The sequence below is a fragment of the Panthera uncia genome, chromosome D4 (genome assembly GCF_023721935.1).
Source record: "Panthera uncia isolate 11264 chromosome D4, Puncia_PCG_1.0, whole genome shotgun sequence".
NCBI lineage: Eukaryota > Metazoa > Chordata > Mammalia > Carnivora > Felidae > Panthera > Panthera uncia.
In genome coordinates, this window is record NC_064807.1 from 14,100,052 (window position 1) to 14,123,081 (window position 23,030).

General features: G+C 37.8%; 1 protein-coding gene and 1 pseudogene across 2 annotated transcripts in view; one reads left to right on the forward strand and one right to left on the reverse strand.

Annotated features, from left to right (window-relative positions):
• The window catches only part of ABHD17B (abhydrolase domain containing 17B, depalmitoylase), a 53,318-nt gene that overhangs the window by 13,363 nt on the left and 16,925 nt on the right, over positions 1-23,030 (reverse strand). The gene's annotated exons all lie outside the window — the stretch shown is intronic.
• On the forward strand, positions 17,989-22,752 carry LOC125924247 (40S ribosomal protein S2-like; annotated as a pseudogene).

Consider the following 23,030-nt stretch of genomic DNA (forward strand, 5'->3'; position numbering starts at 1 on the left):
AGAAAAATCCAACTGGAATCCCGGATATAAACAAATCAGTATCTAAAATAAAGAACCTGATGGATTGGATACAAGAATCAATAACTTACAAACATGTTAGTGAGATGGACAATCCAATTGAGGAATTCCCAAATGGAATTTTTTAAGATGAAAGGGATGAAGAGACAGAAAATATGAAAGAAACTTTAAGAAGGACAAAAGTAGAAATACCAGTATCAATACTTTGGGGGTACCAGAGGGAAGAAAAAGAGGAGAAAACAAAGATAAGAATCTAAGAATTTCTCAGAATTAAAGAAAAAAATCCAGACTGAAATAGCTCAGAGTGCCAAACAGGTATTTAAGGAAATTTTCATAGACAAATTATAGTAAATATTACGATTGCCAGAAACAAAAATATGAAAGCTTCCAGAAAAGAACAGATTGCCTACAAAGGAACAAGAATCAGATGAACATCTGACTTTGCAAAACTGACACTAGAAACCAGAAGACACTGGAGAGATAGTTTTAAAGAAAGAAAGAATAAAAACGCACAAAACTTTGAACCTAGAATTTTACAGAGATAAAATACCATTTTAATAAAACAATAAAATAAATTTAGCTATAAGCATACTAAAACTCAGAAGGCTTACCAAACTGAGACCCTCTTTGAGAAACTCCAGCAAGGACAAAATAAATCCAAGGGAATTCTATGAAATATCTCAGATATGATAAAGAACAGTTAATATAATGTGTGTGTGTATTTGTGTTTAAAGCAAGCAATGGAGGAAAAAAAGCAGCAAAGTATACCCCTAAACAATCCAGAATCATAACTTTGGGGAATACCAATATAGAGAGAATTGGAAAGAGTTAGGGATTTAAAAGTGAAAAATGTGCTGAGGTACTTGTCACTTGACTTGTTCAGAATGGTATAAATGTTAATAAACTTCAGACATGGAAGAACATACCTATGACTATTAAGAAGTCAGATATACCATCATAAAATTACAGGTTGTAGGATACATCTGAAGTAGTTATAGTTATTCATTACAAATGTCCAGCTTTGAATATTTGTCCGTGTGTTAAACTCATGAAGTGTAAACACAAAGAAATAAGAATTAAAGGACAGATATCAACAAAATAGAGAATAAAAAACAATAGATATTAACAGAACCAAAAGCTGACTCTTAGAAAAACCTTCCACTATCAATAGCAACTCGCATTAACTGAGCAGTTATATCAGGCACTATTCTGAACAGTTTTCATTTATTAACTCATTTAACCCTTTCACGACCTTCTGACGTAGAGACTATCAATTCACCCATTTTCCATTTCAGGAAACCAAGGCACAGAGTAGTTAGGTAACCTACCAAAGGTCACAGCTAGAAAGTGACAGAATTGATATGTGGCAGAATGATTCTGGAGCCTGAACTCATAACCACTGCTTTGTAAAAAGAGTACCCACACAAGACTGATGAAGAGAAAGAGATAAGCAAAAAACTAACATACTAAATGAAAAGACATACATAATTTCTAAATTAAAAAATACTGTGTCAATAAACACAGTAAGTTTGATGAAATGCATTAAATTCTTGAGTAACATAAAAGAAAAAAAAAACCAATTAAAAAATGAACAAAAGATCTGACTAGACATTTCTCCAAAGAGATACAAATGGCTAACATGAAAAGATGCTCAACATCATTAGTCATTAGGGAAATGCAAATGAAAGCCATGATACCACGTCATATCCACTAGGATGGCTATAATACAGACAAGGCCAAAGCTAACAAGGATATGGAGAAATTAGAACCTTTATACACTGTTAGTGGGAAGCAATTAATTTGGAAAACAGTTTGGCAATTCCTTAAAAAGTTTAAACACAGAGTTAACATTTGACCAAGCAATTGCAATCCTGGGTCAATAACCAAATACCCAAGAGAAGTAAAAAACCTATGCTGACACAAAAACTTGTACATGAATGTTCACAGTGGTGTAATTTGTAACAGTCGGAGGTAGAAACCACCCCAAACATCCGTCAACTGATGAAAGGCTAAACAAAATGTGGTATATCCACATAATGGGATATTATTCAGTCATAAAAAGGAACAAAGTATTGACGCATGCTATACAGTGGATACATCTTGAAAAAATTATACCAAGTGAAAGCCAGTCACAAAAGACCATTTATTATATGAGTCCATTTATATGAAGTATCTAGAACAGGCAATCAAAAGAGACAGAAAGAGATCAGTGGCTGTCTAGGGCTAGGGAGGATGGAAGGGTTGGGAAGCAATGGCCCAAAGAATATAGAGTTTCTTTGGAGGTAATAAAAATGCTCTAAAATTTATTTGGGTAATACTTGCAGAGATTTATTAATATATTAAAAACCACTGATGTGCATATTTTAAATGAGTAGGTTGTATAGTATGTGAATTATATCTTAATAAAGCTATTTACTGGAGTACCTGGCTGCTTTAGTTGGGAGAGCATGTGACTCTTGAGTTTGGGGTTGTTAAGTCTGAGCCCCATTATGGGTGTAAAGATTACTTAAAAATAAAATCTTCAGGAGTGGCTGGGTGGCTCAGTTGGTTAAGTGTCCAACTTCAGCTCAGGTCATGATCTCATAGCTTGTATGTTTGAGCCCTGAGCCCCATGTTGGGCTCTGTGGTGATAGCTCAGAGCCTGGGGCCTGCTTCAGATTCTGTGTCTCCCTCTCTCTCTGCTCCTCCCCCACTTATCTTCTCTCTCTCCCTCCCTCTCTCTCTCTCACTCACAAAAATAAATAAAAAACTTAAAAAAATATATCTGAAAAAAAAAGAAAGAAAAGAAAGCTGTTTACCATCCCATCTAAGTCAATGGGAAGCTAAGGTAATTTTGCCGAGAGCTCAAGTGTGTATGTATTTGTGGGGGTAGCTGGGAATTTTCCCTCCTAGGTATTGAGACAGTCAACACAAAGCCAGCCAAAGTCATAAAGACAAACTAATGCTGACACAAACAAACACACCTAGTAGTAATAGAATACAGAGCTTATTAAGAGACCAAAATCCACAAGAGATAAAATATTGGTCGATTTATCTTCATTCAAATAGAGATTTTTATTCAGTGAAAAATGCTTCGGGAATAATGATTTCTTCATCCAAAACTGACAGAATTGATATCTTAAGTACAAGGAACTTCTACAAAAACAAACAAAAACTCAGGAGAAAAAATGAGCAGAAGATACTAACAGGCAACTTATAGAGGGTTAAAAGGCTATCAAATATATGAAGGACTCTCACCAACCATCAGAGAAATGCAAGAAATATCATTTCAAAAGTGTAAGAAAAATAAAAAGTAGAAAATTGAGTAATATGAAGTACTGGTGAGAATAGGGGAAAGTAGGAACCTTTTTGTGAACTTTTTGATAAGCCATTCTGTTAACCAATGACCCAGAATTCTACTCTTAGGTAAGTACTCCAAAGAAATACTTGCAGAGGTCCTTGAGGTAATATGTATGGGGTGCTTGCTCACTGCAGCATTATTTGTATCAGGGTACAGGAAGGAACATAGATTCCATCATCGGGAAAATGAATACATAAACGTGTCGGATGCAGACAATGGAATATTATGCAGTTTGAAGTAGTGACTTTGATGGTTACAGCTTAAAAATATAGTACTGGGTGAAGAAGTAAGGAATAAACTGAGATCTGTACTACCATTAATGTAAATTAAACACATACATTAAGTGTTATATATCTAAGGACATGTGTATTTGAGTGGATGCTTGTGGAGGGGAAATGGGTAAAGAGGTTGAAGGCAAAGAAGAAAAAAAGTTAATAAAACAAAAGTAGGTTTTATGTTCACAGATCAATGATGATAATGTGCCATGAACTAGACTACAAGTTCCAGAGGCAAGAATCCCATCTGGTTGCTTATCACTGGACCTTTAGTGCCAAGGCAGGACACCTGACACATAACAGGGTTTCTAATATTTTTTGGATGAATGAGTTAGTAAATTAATAAGATTAACTCAATTCTCTGCACCTAAGAAACTCCCACAAAAGGAAAAAAGGTTTACTAAATCATATGTTAAAAAAGAAAGCAAATGTTTTGTGATAATTAGGTTTTTTTGTATAGGTGCAAAATAGAACCAGTGTGATAAAAACCTAGGAACCTGAGCTAGGGTGGGGAGTGCAGGAGGGAACAGCACAGCTAGTTAACCAAATCAGTCACCGCACTATGAAGCACACAACAGGGCACTCTTCTGGGGAGGAGGCAGTCTGGCCCCTCTCAAAATAAAAGGTCAACTGAATGTTAAACAGATGGTCCATTGTGAAAATTAAGGTTTTCCTTTTGGCAGGAGACTTAAAGTTATTTCACTTATAGCCGGAGGAATTTCCTAAAATTGTATGAATTAATAATTTCAGAACCTGCTTCTCCTGATAAGTTTTTCCTGCTTGATGACAAAGGATAAAAGATGAACATCTGAGTCCCTTCTCAGCAAAACAGGAAGACTAATGTTAAAAAATGTCTTTAAATAGAATGACCTACTATATCTCCTTCCTCTCTTCACAGAAGAAATTATTGAAGTGACTCCTGTCAATTCCTGATGTAATAACAGTTGACTGAAAAAAATTTCACTTTGATTGATCTCCTTTTTAAAAACATTTTTTTTAACATTTACCCATTTTTGAGAGTGAGAGAGACAGAGCATGAGTGGGGGAGGGGCAGAGAGCGAGGGAGACATAGATTCCAGCAGGAGCAGGTTCCAGGCTCCCGCTGCCAACACAGGGCCCGATGAAGGCTCGAACTCACGGATTGCGAGATCATGACCTGAGCTGAAGTTGGACGCTGAACCGACTGAGACACTCAGGCACCCCTGATCTCCTTTGTAACAGTTTCTTGGTAACACACATCAATTCACATTACTACCATCTACAAACTACAAATGATTCTTTTTTTTTTGACAGAGAGAGAGTGGGAGAGCGAGCGAGCGAGCATGAGCGGGGGAGGGGCAGAGAGAGAGAGAGAGAGAGAGAGAGACAGACAGACAGACAGACACACACAGAATCTGAAGCAGGCCCCAGGCCCCCGAGCTGTCAACACAGAGCCCCATTCAGGGCTGGAACTCACAGACTGCGAGACCACGACAGGGCCCGATGAAGGCTCGAACTCACGGATTGCGAGATCACGACCTGAGCCGAAGTCGGATGCTCAACTGACTGAGCCACCCAGGCACCCCCAACTGATTCTTTTTGGGTCTGAGATGTTGTGATGAACTGAACTAGTACTTAAGTGTTTTTAGAGAAAACATTTTTATTTATTTATTTTTTTTAAGGTTTATTTTTGAGAGAGCGCAAGCAAGGGAGAAGCGGGCTTCTGTGCTGACCAGAGAGCCAGCCCCATGTGGGGCTCAAACTCAGGACCTGTGAAATCATGACCTGGGCTGAAGTTGGAAGCTTAACCCAGGCGCCCCGAGAAGACATTTTAAATTTTTTTTTTTTTTTTTTTTTTTTTTTTTTGGAGAGAGAGAGAGAGAGCGCGAGCATGAGCAGGGGAGGGGCAGAGAGAGGGAGACCCAGAATCTGAAGCAGGCTCCAGGCTCTGAGCTGTCAGCACACAACGCAACGTTGGGCTCCAAACCCATGAACAAACCATGAGATCATGACCTGAGCTGAAGTCGGACAGTGAACCGAATGAGCCACCCAGGCACACACAAGAAAACTTTTAAAACATTTTAAAACTTTTAAAAACATTTAAAAATGCTTGTATCTCTTCTTCATTTTGAGAGATATTTTGACAACTATGCTCTAAATAGGATATATGCTGATTTAAAGTCTCATCCAATTTAGAGTGTAGGTAGGTATATAATAAGCCACTTAAACAGCAGCACTTCTTAGAGCTTATAATTTTTTAAATAAATCCCTGAGCATTCAAAAGTAAAAAAATATTTGAAGATGAGAAGTCTGCACAAAATGTAAAGACTGGTCCATTTGCCACCGTAAAAACAAAAAACAAAAAACAAAAAACCACCAATCCATTTTGGATGCTTATCCTTGGGTACAGAAATTAAAGCCTGATGTTTTCTTAGATACACTGAAAGAAAAAAACAAAATAATGAGATTTATAGCAGACCCTGACTAACACAAGAAATCAACACATGAAGTGGATGCTTAATTATTAACAGCAAGAGGCAGCAAAGATCAGAATGGATTAAAGTCAGAAGTGATGAAAGAAAACTATTTAACTATGAAAAAGCTGAGGGAAAAATCAGATTTTAGGTCAATTCTGTTCAATGGGGCCATGAGTCCAATATATCCCAACAGACTGATCCAAAGGAAATCACAATGATACCACGCAAAGGTGGTTAATTATGTAACAGTCGGTAGCCTTATGGGTGTGATCACTACCCCAAAGTAAGGAAAATGAAACTGAACTTCAACTTCAAGGATACCAAGTGAGTAATCTGTAGCAGCATTTACAAAAAGTACAGCAAGTGAAACTACGAATGTTATAATGTATACATTACAGACTTTAGTGCATACAAAGATGTGGAATATTCATTCACCTTTATTTTTTTGAAGTTTTAAAAAACTTATTTATATTGGGGGGGAGGGGGGAGGATCTGAAGCAGGCTCTGCTCGGACAGAAGAGAGCCCAACGCGGGGCTTGAACTCACAAACCATGAGATCATGACTTGAGCCAAAGGCAGACGCTTAACCAAGTGAGCCATGCAGGTGCCCCATATTCATTCACCTTTAAATGAGTCTGGCAAGGGGTGCCTGGGTGGCTCAGTCGGTTAAGTGTCCGACTTCAGCTCAGGTCATGATCTCTCGGTCCATGAATTTGAGCCCCACGTCAGGCTCTGGGCTGATGGCTCAGAGCCTGGAGCCTGCTTCCAATTCTGTGTCTCCCTCTCTCTCTGCCCCTCCCCCGTTCATGCTCTGTCTCAAAAATAAACGTTTAAAAAAAAAATAAAAAAATGAGTCTGGCAACATGCTCCTTTTTCAGTCAAGACAGCATCCAAAATACTTATGATGATCAAAATAAGTGTAATTTAGAAACTAGGTGTTTAGGATATTTCTTCAAACACATTTTCTATCTTATTTGTATAAGTCTTATGTGGAAATACAGCTTGTAAAACGTTTTTGGGGGTGTAGGTTGCATTTCCTTCTTTTTTTGGACCATTTTATATAGCATTCAGCAGCAAAGGCACTCCCCTGTCTGAGATCACAGGACTCGATGAGGTGACTTTGGTAGGAAAACTCAACTCTGACTAAAGACACCTTACAAGGGCTGTACTAACATGGGAATAGAAACTTGAAACCTTAAGGAAAAAATTTTTTTGAAGTACTATATTTATTTCAAATCGAAAGGAGAAATTTTAGTAAAACGATTTTCTTTTAAAAGGAATCATGTCAGTTACTTTTTAAGGTAGAATTATACTTTTTATTTATTTAATTTTATTTTTTTTTAATTTACATCCAAATTGGCATACAGTACAACAATGATTTCAGGAGAGTTATCCTTTTTAAATACTAGTAAGATTCTAGAAATACCTGGAGAACAACTGGGTCAATGAGTCACTTGAAAACACCCTAGGAAATGTAATTTTAGTGGTAAATGGAATAGATGCCTTAATTAACTGTGAGTTTAGAAAAGTTTATAGGAAAAACTTACCAGGTCGTGACAAAATAAGATTCCTTTCCCACTGGTGAGAAGAATTGGGGTTAGACACACAAAAAAAGTTGAGGTGAAGGTGACAACAATCTACCAGAGTTACCAAAAGTCTCAATCCTAGCATTTCGTTATGAACCTATTTTTTTTTTTTTAGTTAAAAAACAAAAGAAAACAAAACAAAACAGGCAGTAAGGATTGGAAGATCAGAAGTGAGGAAGTTGCAGAGCCTATAAACTATTCCAAACAAACTTATCTGGACCAGAAATCCTAACGTAAGTCAATGTGACCACTTCTATACTTATGTTCTCCCTCAGTTTCTTAATATTTACTGTAATATAGGAGCCATTAACTATATATAGCTATTTAAATTAAATATTCAGTTCCTCAGTCATACTAGCCACATATGACTAGTGCCTACCAAAATGCATAGTGAAGAATGAACATTTCCAACACTGCAAGAAAGCCCTATTGGGCACTGCTGAACTAGAATCTTTCAAACTCAGGCAATCAAGAATGAGAGTTTACATGCTTCCTATCCATACTAGCTTGAAATGCTGGAGAGCTTTCCTTCCTGGCCTGTCCACCAAAGTATATATGGGCAATTTTTGTAGATCCTATTGAATACCGTAAATGTCACACAACAAAATGAGATTACCTACATAATACTGTTTTAGAAGAATGTATTTTGGGAAAAACATTACAACATCTAACCCAATTCTTTTTTAAGTTTTTAAATTCCAGTTAACATACAGTGTAATAGGAGTTTTCAAGTGTACAATATAGTGAATCAACATCTCCATACAACACCTAGTGCTAATCACAGCAAATGCACTCCTTAATCCCCATCACCTAGTTCACCCCTCCCCCCACCCACCTGCCCTCTGGTAACCATCAGTTTGTTCTCTGGTAGTCTTCTTGGTTTGCCCCTCTCTTTTTTTCCCCCTTTGCTCATTTGTTTTGCTTTTAACTTCTACATATGAGTGAAATTATGTATTGGGTCTTTCTCTAACTTATTTTGCTTAGTATTATACTCTCTAGCTCCATCCATGTAAATGACAAGATTTCATTATTTTTCATGGCTGAGTAATTGTGTCTGTGTATGTGTACACGTACACACACACACACACACACACACACACACACACACCTTTATCCATTCATCAGTAGATGGACACTTGGGCTATTTCCATAATTTGGCTACTGTAGATAATGCTGCTATACACATCAGGGTACATGGATCCCTTTGAATTAGTATTTTTGTATTCTTTGCATCAAACCCAATTTTAATGTAAAGGCCATTTTATTAAAAATGAGCAATGAGGGGCGCCTGGGTGGATTCAGTTGGTTAAGTGTCCGATTCTTGATTTCAGTCCTAGTCATGATCTCATGGTTTGTGGGATCAAGCCCCACCCACATCATGGTCCACGTTGACAGAGTCTTGCTTGGGATTCTCTCTCTCTCTTCTCTCTACCCCTACCCCTGCTTGCACGCACTCTCTCAAAATAAACGTTTGGGAAAAAGGTGTGTTAGAAAAAAAAGATCAATACAAATCAATTAAGACATTTATACATTTCAATGCATGTTTTTGATGTATCAAAGGGATTCACATTCTTGAAAGGTTCTCCATGGGCTGGAACTGCCAGCAAACCATAAGAAACTATAAAAACATTTGTGATTATATGCCAAGTAAATTTTTTTTAATGTTTATTTCTGAATGTAGTCCATCCAATATTCTAAACACTTACAATCCTGATGATGCACTTAAGTAAAGCCCTAACAAGCAAATCAAGCCTTCCTAATAATTAAGTAGAAAGATAGTTTGTTGACTTTTATATATGTCATTATCACAGATTCCTATAAAGCTTTTGGTGACTGGAAAATGAATTATAGCTTAGCTTTCAAAGTCACACCTGTACATGTTGCTGAGCATAAACTAAAACATGAACAGGCACATGTTTTCCCCCCTTAATCATCAGTTTTTGGCACCACTCCTGAAAGACTTTCCAAAACATGATTATCCTCAAAGTTCATAGAAAAGCTTCATAATACATTGGTACTATATACCAATACATATTCCACAAATATGTATTATTCCACAAATACATATTATTCTCTTCATTTCTTTAAAGAGTTTATTTATTTATTCTGAGAGTGAGAGAGTGAGAGCGAGCACGTATACACGAGTGGAACAGGGGCTGAGAGAATCCCAAGCAGCCTCCACAATGTCAGCACGGAGACTGATGCAGGGCTAGACCTCACCAACTGTGAGATAATGACCTGAGCTGAAATCAAGAGTCAGATGCTTAACTGACTAAGCCACAGGAGCCCCTCTCTCCTCCATTTATAAGCAGTAAGATCTTTTTCTGGGAAACTTCTCAGGTGAACACTTACTCAATGTGTTCCACAGTATATAATACCCATCTATAGTAGGATAAAATCTAAATGACTACTTCATTTAGTAATCGAAATTAACGACTACTTCATTGCTGACTATAAATGATAAACACAATCTTTTCACAAAGAAGACTCATATTACTGGTATCTCAACTGAATTCCTAAGAGTTAAAAAAAAAAAAATTCAAACCACACAGGAGGTTAAAAAATAAAAAAAAATAAGGCTCACTGCCAGGCTAAAATAGGGACTGGTTAAAAGTCAATTGAAAAATTCAGTTTCCTAGATATCCTCCCCAACTAAGAAGACCAGAAGTTACACTGGAGGAACTATTAGACTAATCTGAAGGAAAGATCCAGAAATATGGGAGGTTCCATGGATCACTGGGAGAATGGGAAGCATGAATGTTGTCACGGTGACGGAGAGCTAGATCCTCTTCTGTAAGCAGATGTCAATATGTAAGAAATAGTGATATAATACCGTTATCTAAAGATACAGAGGTAAACATACAAAGAATCCTTCAAAAATAAGTACATGCCCTGGGAAAGGATATATCAAAGAGATAGAACGGGGGCCTGGGCTTGCCAATTTTCATAACTAACAAATCATTCGGCTTCTTAACCATGTGCTTATATGAATTCAATAAAAAAAATAACTTAAGACAAGAAATCTCCTAATTCCAGTTCAAACCCAAACTGGGTTCAAATCAAATCCAGAAATTATGACTTTGGGTCATTTGTTTTTAGTTTTGGTGTTTCCTACTATACTCATTTAACCTTTATTATGATGTATCCTCATTCTAAGATTCAGAAAATTTACCCTATTTTCTTTCATCTCTGCTTATTCTGTATATTTGTAGTTTTCATTGGTTATTTTAATAACTTTAATTATTATAAATAATTATATTTATATAATTGAACCTTTACTTCTTGTTCCATCAAATTTAGGAAGTTTCCACTGGCTCCTCATGTACTCACATACCTAAGTTTTATCTTATTTGCAGCTTGTTTTACAACTATTATGTTTTCCTATGTTTTTTCTTTAGGTTGATTTTTAAAAATTGAGTAGCAACAAAAACTATTTATAATATTACTCACTGCCATCAAAGCAGTGCGATAAAACCCAGAGAATGAATAGTTATTTTAGGTCACTTAATTCCAAGTGTTAAGGTGTTTACAGTCAGGTAATTGCTCAAAAATAAGGCACATGTCAGTTTGCTTCATATTTGGACTTTCTGAAGAGATTAATTTTACCCCACAAGCTTTTTAGCATATTTAACACATTCTAACTTCTTACTCCTGGAATCTGTGCCAACAGAATCCATGTTGTTTTTGAAGACATTCGCAGACCCCAGTGAGTTCTGTTTTAACCTGAAACAATTATGATCTGGGCCAGTACATAGCACAGTTGTTGGTCTACCCAGAATTTCATTTTTCATTACATATTTGTGTTGTTTCTTAATCTCACATTTTAACCTTTTGGTGAGATTCTTTGGTTTTGTTGGAATATATTTCCAAGTCTTTTGCCCTGCCTTCTTCCCAAGGACCTGGGGAAGAAAACCAGATTTTTACACACATACTTTCAAAAAGCTCTTATTTTGGTTTCATACCTAGGAGAAACTAGGTAGGCATGCTTCACAATTATAGATTGTTTTTAAAACTTTCCCTCAGGGGCGCCTGGGTGGCTCAGTCGGTTGGGCGTCCGACTTCGGCTCAGGTCATGATCTCACGGTCCGTGAGTTCGAGCCCCGCGTCGGGCTCTGTGCTGTCAGTTCAGAGCCTGGAGCCTGCTTCGGATTCTGTCTCCCTCTCTCTCTGCCCTTCCCCCACTCACGCTCTGTCTCTATAAAAAAAAATGAATAAACGTTAAAAAAAAAAATTTATAAAAAAAAAAAAAACTTTCCCTCAAAATTTAAATTATTGGCTCACATCTTCTAGCATCCTATGGTGATGTGTAACACCAATCTAATTTTTGTTTTTTGAAGTGATGCCCATCTCTATCTCACAAAAAATTGACAAGATTCTCCTTTATCTTTCTTTAGCTCTGAAATCAACGTGTGTGTTATTTTTCATCCATTCTATTTGCATTTAGCAGGTCCTTTTGATCAAAAACCCCAGGACTTGATTTAGCAAAGACTTTTCCTTCTATTATTTTTTAAAAAATTATTTCCTCTACTGTCTCTGTTCCATTAGGAATTCCAATTTAAAACTCCTAGGATCATCTATTATACCTACTTTTCTTTCCTTTTCCCATCTCTTTCAGCTCTGTGCTCCAGGGAATTTTTTGTAAGTTCATCTTACAGATCATTACTTTAATATTCTAGAGTGTAGAATCAATTCTAACATTAGGATTCTGTTTTAGTTTTATGGGTGCAATATCATCCTCTCAAATCTGTCTTAGAATATTAATGTAGACAGATTTTTGTTGTTCTGTCCATCTGTGTTTTTTGGATAATGTTTGTTGCCCTGTTCATCTTGGATTTTCATGCTGTGGGATTGGTTCTTCACTGTTCATTCTAATAAAATAAGGAAGATTTCTGGGGATATACTACTTTATGTGAGAATAGGACTCAAGTCTCAAATCTCTCTCTCACATACACCTTGTACACACACACACACCATCCATCTATCTCTGCCTATGGCACAAACAAGTGTCTTCTGTTTATCATGCCTAATGGGAATAGAAGATACTGTACAAATACTCAAGGACACAAAATAGTTTAGCTCAAACTATTTGATCTAGTAATGCAATTAGGGCTTCTAACAGGTACAGGGTGGGCCAGAAACCACTAAGCTAACAATTAAGAGACTTGGCTTTGGCTTTCAGTTCTAATTTTACTACTAGAAAGTTGGGAGTTTAGGAAAGTTAAGCTCTTTATATACAATTTTCTTTTTCTATAAAATGAGAAGTTTGGACTAGATATTAAGGATTCTTCCTTATGCAACTTTATGACTAAGATGCTTTTAAATTCTCACTTCTGATTCATTCAATATTCTGTAGCATGTAAAAGAATAAAGAAATTTATAATTTGACAAACTTCAGATATGCTCAAAGCTTCCCCCCAACAACTAAAAACAAAGCACCTCAAGGACATTAATTTGTATTAGGCAAGTTATAGTTAATGACATAATTTGGGAGAGGGGGAGGTAATAAAGGTAGAGGAGGAATGTGCAGGTGTTTGTGAGGGGGTGAGAGAGATTTCTGAATCTTATAACTATTTTCCAAAATTAGTGATTTCTTTATCTCCTGGCCACTGTGGGGAAACAATGCTTAGTTTTAAAAATTGTGGTAAAATATACATAACATTTATCATTTTAAGCATTTTTAAGTGTACAATTCTGTGGCATTAGTACATTTACATTATGTTGCACTCATCACCATCAGCTGGATCATATGATATTTGTCATATAAAATATCCTATTTGTCCTTTTGAGACTGGCTTATTCCACTTAGCATAATATCTTCACGTTTATCACATTGTAGCATGTGTTAGAATCTCCTTCCCTTTAAAAGCTGAATAATATCCCACTTTATGTATATACCACATTTTCCTTGTTTATTAATCTGTCGGACACTTGTTGGCTGAGAGCAATGCTATTATGAACATGGGTGAATAAACATCTGTTACAGTCTCTGATTTCATTTCTTTTGGTAGGGAATAATGTTTTGAAAAGCATAAAAATATTTTTAGTTTTACTCTAATGTAGATTTATTGTTTGAATTATTTCTTACTTTCCATCAATCAAAAACAAAGAGATGTCACATCTAGCAACTTGTATAGTTAAATAAAACTGGCTAATATTTCAAAGTAAATTTTAAAGTTGGAGTTAAATATACTTAAAAATTTAACATATGATACATGAAAATTATGTGAGCTCTCAAGTATTCAAAAAAAGAAAAAAAAGTTCCTGGGGCTCCTGGCTGGCTCAGTCGGGAGTGAATGCAACTCTTGATCTTGGGATTTTGAGTTCAAGCTGCATGTTGGGGGTGGAGTTTACTTAACAACAACAACAACAACAACAACAACAACAACACTTAAGGTCCTAAAATAAAACTTTATGTATTTCAATTAAAAAAATTTTTCTTTAATATTTATTTTTATCTTTGGGAGACAGAGTGCAAATGGGAGGGGCAGAGAGAGAGGGAGACACAGAATCTGAAGTAGGCTCCAGGCTCTGAGGTGTCAGCACAGAGCCGGACACGGAGCTTAAACCAATGAAGCACAGGATCATGACCTGGACCTAAGTCGGACACCTAACCAACTGACCCACCCAGTTTAAATTTATATTTAAACATTTACCCTGCAAATTCTCTAAGTTTAAAAAGTTTTGAACATTTTATATCTACAGTACACTGAATTATCACTAAAAAATTAAATTCCACTCCATACATCTTTTTATTTAAAAAAATTTTTTTTAATGTTTATTTATTTTTGAGAGAGAGAGAGACAGACAGAATGCGAGCAGGTTGAGGCAAAGAGAGAGGGAGGCACAGAATCTGAAGGCGGCTCCAGGCTCCGAGCTGTCAGCACAGAGCCCGATGCGGGGCTCGAACTCAGGAGCCGTGAGATCATGACCTGAGCTGAAGTCGGATGCTGAACCGACTGAGCCACCTTTCAGAAAAGTATCTTCTGAAAGTATGGAAATGTATGGCGCACCTGGGTGGCCAGTCGGTTGAGCGTCCGACTTCGACTCAGGTCATGATCTCGCGGCTCGTGAGTTTGAGCCTTGCGTCCGGCTCTGTGCTGACAGCTCACAAAGCCTGAAGCCGGCTACTGATTCTGTGTCTCCCTCTCTCTCTCTGCCCCTCCCCCGCTTCCACTCTGTCTCTGTCTCTCAAAAATGAATAAATGCCAAAAAAATTTTTTTAAAGTATGGAAATGTATATGAAGGGCCCAGGAAGTCCGGTTTCAAGGAGCTAGACTTCCTGGGCTTAAAAATGTTTCTTTTTTGTATAATTAGCCAACTGACTACTTTGTAAATTACCAACGTTTTGAACCTTATTACATACATATTTCATTTCATATACTTAACATTCAAGTATATCTACTTCTCGCAATGGCTGTCACACAGAAGTCACTCAAACGCCCATGTTAGCTGAGCTTAAGGTCATAAAACAAGACAAATCAAATAGTATTATCACTAACTTTCACACTGAAGAATCTAAATTTGCAGGTTTGAAATTGTGGTAGGTTATGAAAGCCAAGCTACTGTTCATTTATAAAAATACAATTATATGTAGCTAGATCCTATAAAACCTTCCTAAGTATTAACCTTATTTAATCCTCAGAACAACCCTGTAAGACAGATGCCATTATCCTCCCCCTGGTGCAATTTAGAGAAGAAGAAACAGAGAAGTTTAAATCTTCTAAGATCACATTGCTAGTAAACAGTAAAACCAGTATTCATATTCATATTCATATTCATATCCATATTCATATTCAGTTTGGGTCCAGGGGACATGCTCTTTAATCACAGAGTTAAATTAGTGTGTAAGAATGAAACGTTTTGCTATGGTGTGAACATGGAGAGAGAATAATAAATCCAGCAGCAGAAGAAAAATAAGGATGAAAGACCTTCCCTTTTCATATCCAAAAACCCCAACAAATATTAAGTTAAAAAAAAATCCAGGGGCACCTGGGTGGCTCAGTTGGTTAAGTGCCCGATTTGGGCTCAGGTCTTGATCTCAGGGTTCGTTAAGTCTGAGCCCCGCGCATTGGGCTCTGTGCTGACACCTCGGAGCCTGGAATGTGCTTCAGATTTTGTCTCAAAAATAAACATTAAAAAAAACTAAGACTGGATGAAGAAAATAAGTGGTTCAGAATGTGAGAGAATGTATCTGGGGAAAGAGGAAGTGGTTTTGGTTACCAGACGGCAAAAAATAAGTAAAATCTGAACTGGTATCTATATATTCACAGCTTTGCTTGCTCTTTCCTGAAGATTGAGGTCGCTCTTTTAAAAAGGCAAATTTTGGAGCGTTTTGGGGCTGGCTTAATCAGAAGAGCATGTGGCTCTTAAACCAAGGATTGTGAGTTCCAATTCTACATTGGGTGTAGAGATTACTTAAATAAAACTAAAAACTAACTAAATAAATAAATAAAATAAAAAGGGCAAATTTTACTTATTATGTGAAAATAATATTATTTCAGTGAGCTTCAAATGTGTAAGGATTTCACAAGTCTTTGGATATATCCTTCAATATTATTAAACGGACCACCAAACTGTTCTCAAAGGTGGTATCAGTTTGTAGTAACATCTGTACTACCAACCCATGGGGATTTGTCATTTGGATTAACTTTGATACGTTAATGAATGTAAGTGATACTCTGTTAAGATGTCAACATCTAGACATGTACTGCATCTAGAAATTAATTTGGGAAGAACTGAAATCTTTCAGTGTACAATTTATATTCTTGAACAAGATATCCCTATTTACATCTTTTTAAAAATTCTATTTGCAACTACGTGGATGGAACTAGAGGGTATTATGCTAAGAGAAATTAGTCAGTTGGAAAAAGACAAATATCATATGACTTCACTCATATGATTCTAAGGCACAGAAAAGATGAACACAAAGGAAGGGAAGCAAAAATAGTACAAAATCAGGGAGGGGGACAAAACATAAGAGACTCTTAAATATGGAGAACAAACAGAGGGTTACTGGAGGGGTTGTGTGTGTGTGTGTGTGGGGGGGGCTAAATGGGTAAGGGGCATTGAGGAATCTACCCCTGAAATCATTGTTGCACTACATGCTAACTAACTTGGATGTAAATTTAAAAAAAAAAAAAAAAATTCTACTTTCTTATCTTTGTTGATGTATAGAAATGCAATGTTTTTGTGTACTGACAGTACACACGTGAGTTTTTGTAAATTCTTATTCTCTAATTGTTTTTTCTTCTTTTACGGCACTTTACTACCAGAATTCCAGCACACTTTCTTAATGTTGAAACACTGATGGTATTCTTTTTCTAAGGATAACTTTTCCTACAGAATTTTTATGGATGTCCTTTAGAGATTAAGGAAGTTTCCTTCTTTCCTAGTTTTTCAGAGCTTTAACAGGATAAATTCCAAAAAGCCAACTTGACATTCGTGGAATAATCCTAATTTGGTGATAATGTAAATCTTTTTAATGTATTACCAGACTCACTTTGCTAATAAACTAGTTTACATAGAATTTTTTTATTTATATTTAATGATCGAGAATGGCCTTTCATGGTCTATTTTCATATACTCGTCAGGTTTTTGTAGATTACATGTTAACCTCATATAATTTAGTTGGGGAGTGTTCTCTCTGTGCTAAAGAAAAATTAGTTGTATTTTCTTATAGTCAATAATTAGATTTACTAACGTGTTTTTTGTTTTAAAGTATTTTGATCTGTTGTCTCTTACTATCTTTTCCCTCTATTTTTAACTCTTTTTAAAAATACTTATGGTCAACTATACTTCAACTGAAAAAAAATCAAATTGTGTACTTTTAATATGTGCAGCTTATGGTCAATTACACCTTAATAAAGTATTTAAAAAACAAACACTTCTGTAGTAGCTGTCTACCCCAATGAAGTCAGAGAAATGGATGATACCTCACAAAACAATGCTACCTACCGCACAGAAACTGCTAATATAATGAGTCTATTGAACAATGTCTGATATTTAGACTTTTAGAATTAATAGATTCACCATTCAGTGTCAATTACTTGAGGACAGATGAAGAGGTCTGTCCTTGCAATGATGTATAATGGGAATACTACCTATCTCACAGGGTTGCTTTGAGAATTAAGTAAAATAAGCAAGACCTAACACAAATCTGAAATTCAAACTGAGAGGTTTTCTGTTTCAAGAAACACTAAGAGCTGAGATCCAATCAGTCACTGGTACCAGAATTCTATCTCCAAGCCTTAAATGTGCTATTGAATGATTTGTTTCTATGAAAGCTTGGCAACCTCCCTGGGCTATGCGTTAGCATGGAAATAGAGACGGAATTGGTATTGGTGATACATAAACCAGCTTGGAATGTGAGCCACTTTGGAGCCCTTGAATAATTCCTTTCCCACTAAGGTACTTGTGGCCATTGTTGTTGTATTTCAGGATTTTACATTTTACTTTTTTTTTTTTTAATGTTTATTTATTTTTGAAAGAGAGAGACACACACACAGTGTGAATGGGGGAGGCAGAGAGAGGGAGACACAGAATCCGAAGCAGGTTCCAGGCTCTGAGCTGTCAGCACAGACAGCTATCAGCACAGCCCCCCTGATGCGGGGCTCAAACCCACAAACCATGAGATCATGACCTGAGGGAAGTTGGATGCTTAACTGACTGAGCCACCCAGGTGCCCCTATATTTTACTTTCTTTTTGAGCCCTCTTTCTCTAGTCTGATATTTCTGAGTTTTATTCTGTTACCTTCAGATAGAAGTTTGAGTTTCTGTCCAGTTTCCTTATGCCTGAATTCTCCCTTCAATTTTTAAGACTTGGTTATGTGCTTTATTTCACTTTCAAATCACTCTTAGCTCCATGCTTACAAGCACATAAATCATCCACCCAACCCCTACACTAAATCCAAGCTTCTACTTGGGTAGAGGGGGCTAAAGATAATAATGTGCAGAAGGCACTCACTGTAAAGGGAGGCAAACTGGCTGCCCAGTGTACCTCGTGAGAGGGCAGACTAATCCCCAGTCTGAGAGCCACTGGGTCCACTGGGGACCCTGGGTGGCTTGTAACTGAAAAAGATCTGAAGGCAATGTATATGATAACTGAGTTTACTGGCAGGAAGCCTGATGACAATTCTGCTTGTGCTTCAGGGTGACAGACCATTTTAACAAAGGTAGGCCACCTAAAATGTCTCAGTTCTAAACAGGAAAAAAACCTAGGGTGGCTGGATCCAAATCCATCCCTCTTTTTTTATGTTTCATTTCAGAATTTTCATCTCCCTGAGAATAGCGTCTCTTGGAATTATTAGGAGGCATGGATATGGTAGACTCCTGAGCAATGGAAAGCTTGGTAGACCTTGCACTTACCCAATGGACACATTCACAGTGAGACCAAAAGTCATCCCTATCCAATGAAGTATCATTATCAAGGGAAAGTAGGTGGATAAATGCACAAGGATGTTACACAGGAACTTTGACCTAGACGTCTGACAGGGGCTTTGAGGAGCAGCATGTGTTTATGTTGCTCCTTTACTCTCTGTCAGTTGTGGGGCCAAGTACAAATCACCAACCCCATGATTACACATTGCTTAGAAGTCCTATCCTCTGTCTCCCCCACCATGTCAACAACAATTTGAGTTTCAGTGGTTGCCATCAGGAAGGTGTTCTTAGATATGGAAGCCAAGATACTATAACCCTTCAAGGACTGACTAGACCTAATTACATGCCTAAGGCCTATGTCCTGGTCAAATGGGCATATTGTCTCTCAGGGCTGAATTAACTATTTTTTGCATCTTACTCAAGATTTTCCTGCTTTTTGCAGAAGAGCAGTGTGGAAAATTTCAGCTCTGCCAACTTTAAGTGACATTTCAGGAACCGTTCTCACTGCTGCTTGTTCTGCCCTCTTAGACCAGCTTTGACTGAACTAGGGATGCATTAAGAAAAGAAGGCTATAAGCCAGAGGCACCTGGGTGGCACAGTCGGTTAAGTGACCAGCTCTTGGTTTTGGCTCAGGTCATGATCTCATGGTTCATGACTTCGAGCCCCATGTTGGGCTCTGCACTGACGGGGCAGAGCTTGCTCGGGATTCTCTGTCTCTCTCTCAAAGTAAATAAATACAACTTAAAAACAAAAAAGAAGGCTATAAGCCAATGTTGATCTGTAAAGTAGAAAAGTGCTACATTATCTTTCTTTGAAAAGTGTGGGTAATCTGAAGAATGTATCAAGCCTTTTAGCCTCTACCATGCCATCTAGTCAATACTCTAATGCTTAATAAATTGTTTCTTATTAACATCCTCTACCCCAAATGGCAATACAGTGATATACTGCTCTCAGACTTGACGTTGGACAAACCCTTATGTGGATGGTTCTGAGCTAGGTACTCTTTATAATCAATCCCATGCAAAATTGAAATCAGTATGTTATCAGCTTGGGGTCAAACCTGAAAATCACCTGAGCTACCACCACTATTAAGAATATCCGGGGATGCCTCAGTTGCTCAGTCAGTTAAGCGTCCAACTATTGATTTTGGCTCAGGTCATGAGTTCAAGCCCCACTTCAGGCTCTGTGATGACAGAGCAGAGCCTGCTTGGGATTCTCTATCTCTCCCACTCTCTGTCCCTCCCCCACTAGCTCTCTCTCTGAAAATAAATAAACATTAAAAAAAAAAAAAAAAAAAGAGGGCCTCCTGTGTGGCTCTGTTGATTAATTAACCATCTGACTTTGGCTTAGGTCATGATCTCACAGTTTTTGAGTTTGAGCCCCACATCAGGCTCTGTGCTGACAGCTCAGAGCCTGGAGTCTGCTTCAGATTCTGTGTCTCCCTCTCTCTGCCCCTCCCCTGCTCATGCTCTGTCTCTCTCTCAAAAATAAACATTAAAAAAAGAAAAAGAACATCTGTGGTTCTAGAACTGCCAAAACTGTATGCAAAGTTTGTAGAAGCAGCATCCAAAACATTTAATAACAGAGTGCCCTGAAAACAATCTTCTCAAAAGTCTGGAAGTTCTTCAGTTAAGATTTCTGTTACATATTCATTTTATCCTCAAGTCTTACCATGCACCCAATCTAGAATGACTATGGCATCTTACTTTTTATAGAGGTATCTGAAAAGCTATAAAAACTCATCCCTTTTGCATGTATGTGACGGAGATCTCCAAAGTTGCACGGAGGCTTTTCCGTCACAAAAGAAACCAACCTGGATGTTAACCTACCTATACCTTGATTCTGTAAATACTCATTCTGTCCCAAACTTTACTTCTCATATGATTAATAGTCTCAGTTCTAGGCAGGAATTTCTACTTTGTACTCCTGACTTCAATTTCTTTTTTCTCTTTTGGCACTGCACACAAACTAAATTACAATTCTCGTAGCTGACTTCTTATTCTTGGTCTGGGGATATGCCTTCACCTGGCCATTAAGGAATACCCCTAGTTCTTTCACCTTCCCAGTGGAGGTTCCAGAGGACTTGGTCAAGATATTATACTTCTAAAAAAATACCTTGAGCCCTTATTGGAGGTAGATTTACAGATAACTGAGGAGGGGAGAGGATCAGAATTCTGGTCTGTGAATATAACGAGATGCCAGAGTTTTAGAGTAAGGCTGCCAGCTTTTCACAGAAGATCTGTAAGAAGGTACTAAAATCATCACGCTAATATCAACTGAAGAAACAGGGATATACACATTTCTCTTCTCCTAAAAGACATACCCAAACTCCTTTCTGAGGACAAAGGACTATCACTTTCTCCCCACCTTTTATTTAAATGTTTGTTTCTTTATTTATTGAGAGAGTGTGAGCCGGGGAGGGGCAGAGAGAGAGGGAGACAGAATCTGAAGCAGGCTCCAGGCTCTGAGCTGTCAGCAGAGCCCAACATAAGGCTTGGGCTCTAACTCGTGAACACTGAGGTCATAACATGAGCAGAAGTCAGAGGCTTTAGTGGACTGAGCCACCCAGACACCCCTATCCCCACCTTATTTAAAAGGCAAATGTGCTTCCCTGAGAAAAGAGAAAACACCAAATGGTGGAGGACACCAGTGCTGTGGAAGGGTCCTGTGATGGGAGGCCAGAGCGGTAGCTTCTGTAGCTTTTACAGCAGCATCCAGGAGTCAGGGTCGTGGTGGGAGTCGAAGCCGCCAAGACCACAGAGCTCACAGAGGCAAGGCTGAGGAAAAGGAGTGGATCCTCATGACCAAGCTGTGCCGCCTGGTCAAAGACATGAAGATCACTTCCTGGAGGAGATCTATCTCTTCTCCCTGCCCACCAAGGAATATGAGATTACTGACTTTTTCCTGGGGGCATCCCTCAAGGATAAGGTTTTGAAGACTATGTTGGCACAAAAGCAGACTCCCAGTGGACCAGGTTCTAGGCATTTGTTGTCATCGGAGAGGACAATGGACATGTCCATTGTGGACTTAACTGGGTGTTAAGTGCTCCAGGGAGGTAACCACTGCTATCAGTGAGGCCATAATCTCCGACAAGCTTTCCAGTGACCTGTGTGGTGAGGTGATTGGGGGAACAAGATCATCAGGCCCCACACTGTCCCATGCAGGGTGAGCAGCTGCTGTTGCTCTGTGCTGGTCGGTCTCATCCTCAGCCTCAGGGGCACTGGCACTGTCTCAGTCCCTGAGCCCAAGAAGATACGGACGATGACAGTACTGACGACTGCTACACGCCAGCCAGGGTCTGCCCTGCCACCCGGGCAACTTCACCAAGGCCACTTTTGATTCCCAAGACCTACACCTGTCTCCCCTCCCTGACCTCTGGAAAGAGAATGTTCATCAAGTCTCCCTATCAGGAATTCACTGACCATCTTGTAAAGACACACACCAGAGTCTCTGTGCAGAGGACACAGGCTCCAGTTGTGTTTACCACATAGTCTTAAACAAGAAAGAAGATAATTAAAGCCTGTTAAAGAAGAAAAAGGCAAATGTCATGATTAAAAAGAAAACTAGAAAAGAGAAAATTCATCAAGTCTATGTATACATTTTCATGTTGATACATAAAGGGTTCTTTTTGGGTTAGGAATATTGTGTGTGTGTGTGTGTGTGTGTGTGTGTGTGTGTATCTTCCAGAAGCTTTGGGGCTGTTATATGGAAAACTTCTTAGAATAAAATAAGGCTTGGGATATCTACTTGTAGACTCCACAAAGTAGGGAATAAGAAAATTTTTATGGAAGACACATAAATTTATAACTAGAAATAATTTTAAATGCCAATTAATGCTAATAGATTGATTTACCCTTCTTACCTAAAGATTAATCCAAGAAAAGTTACAGCTCTCTTTCTCCCTATAAAGAGGAGCTCCAATAAGTTGTAAAATTAATAACAGTTGGCTTAGAGGGCTTTAACAGATCCATATTATTAA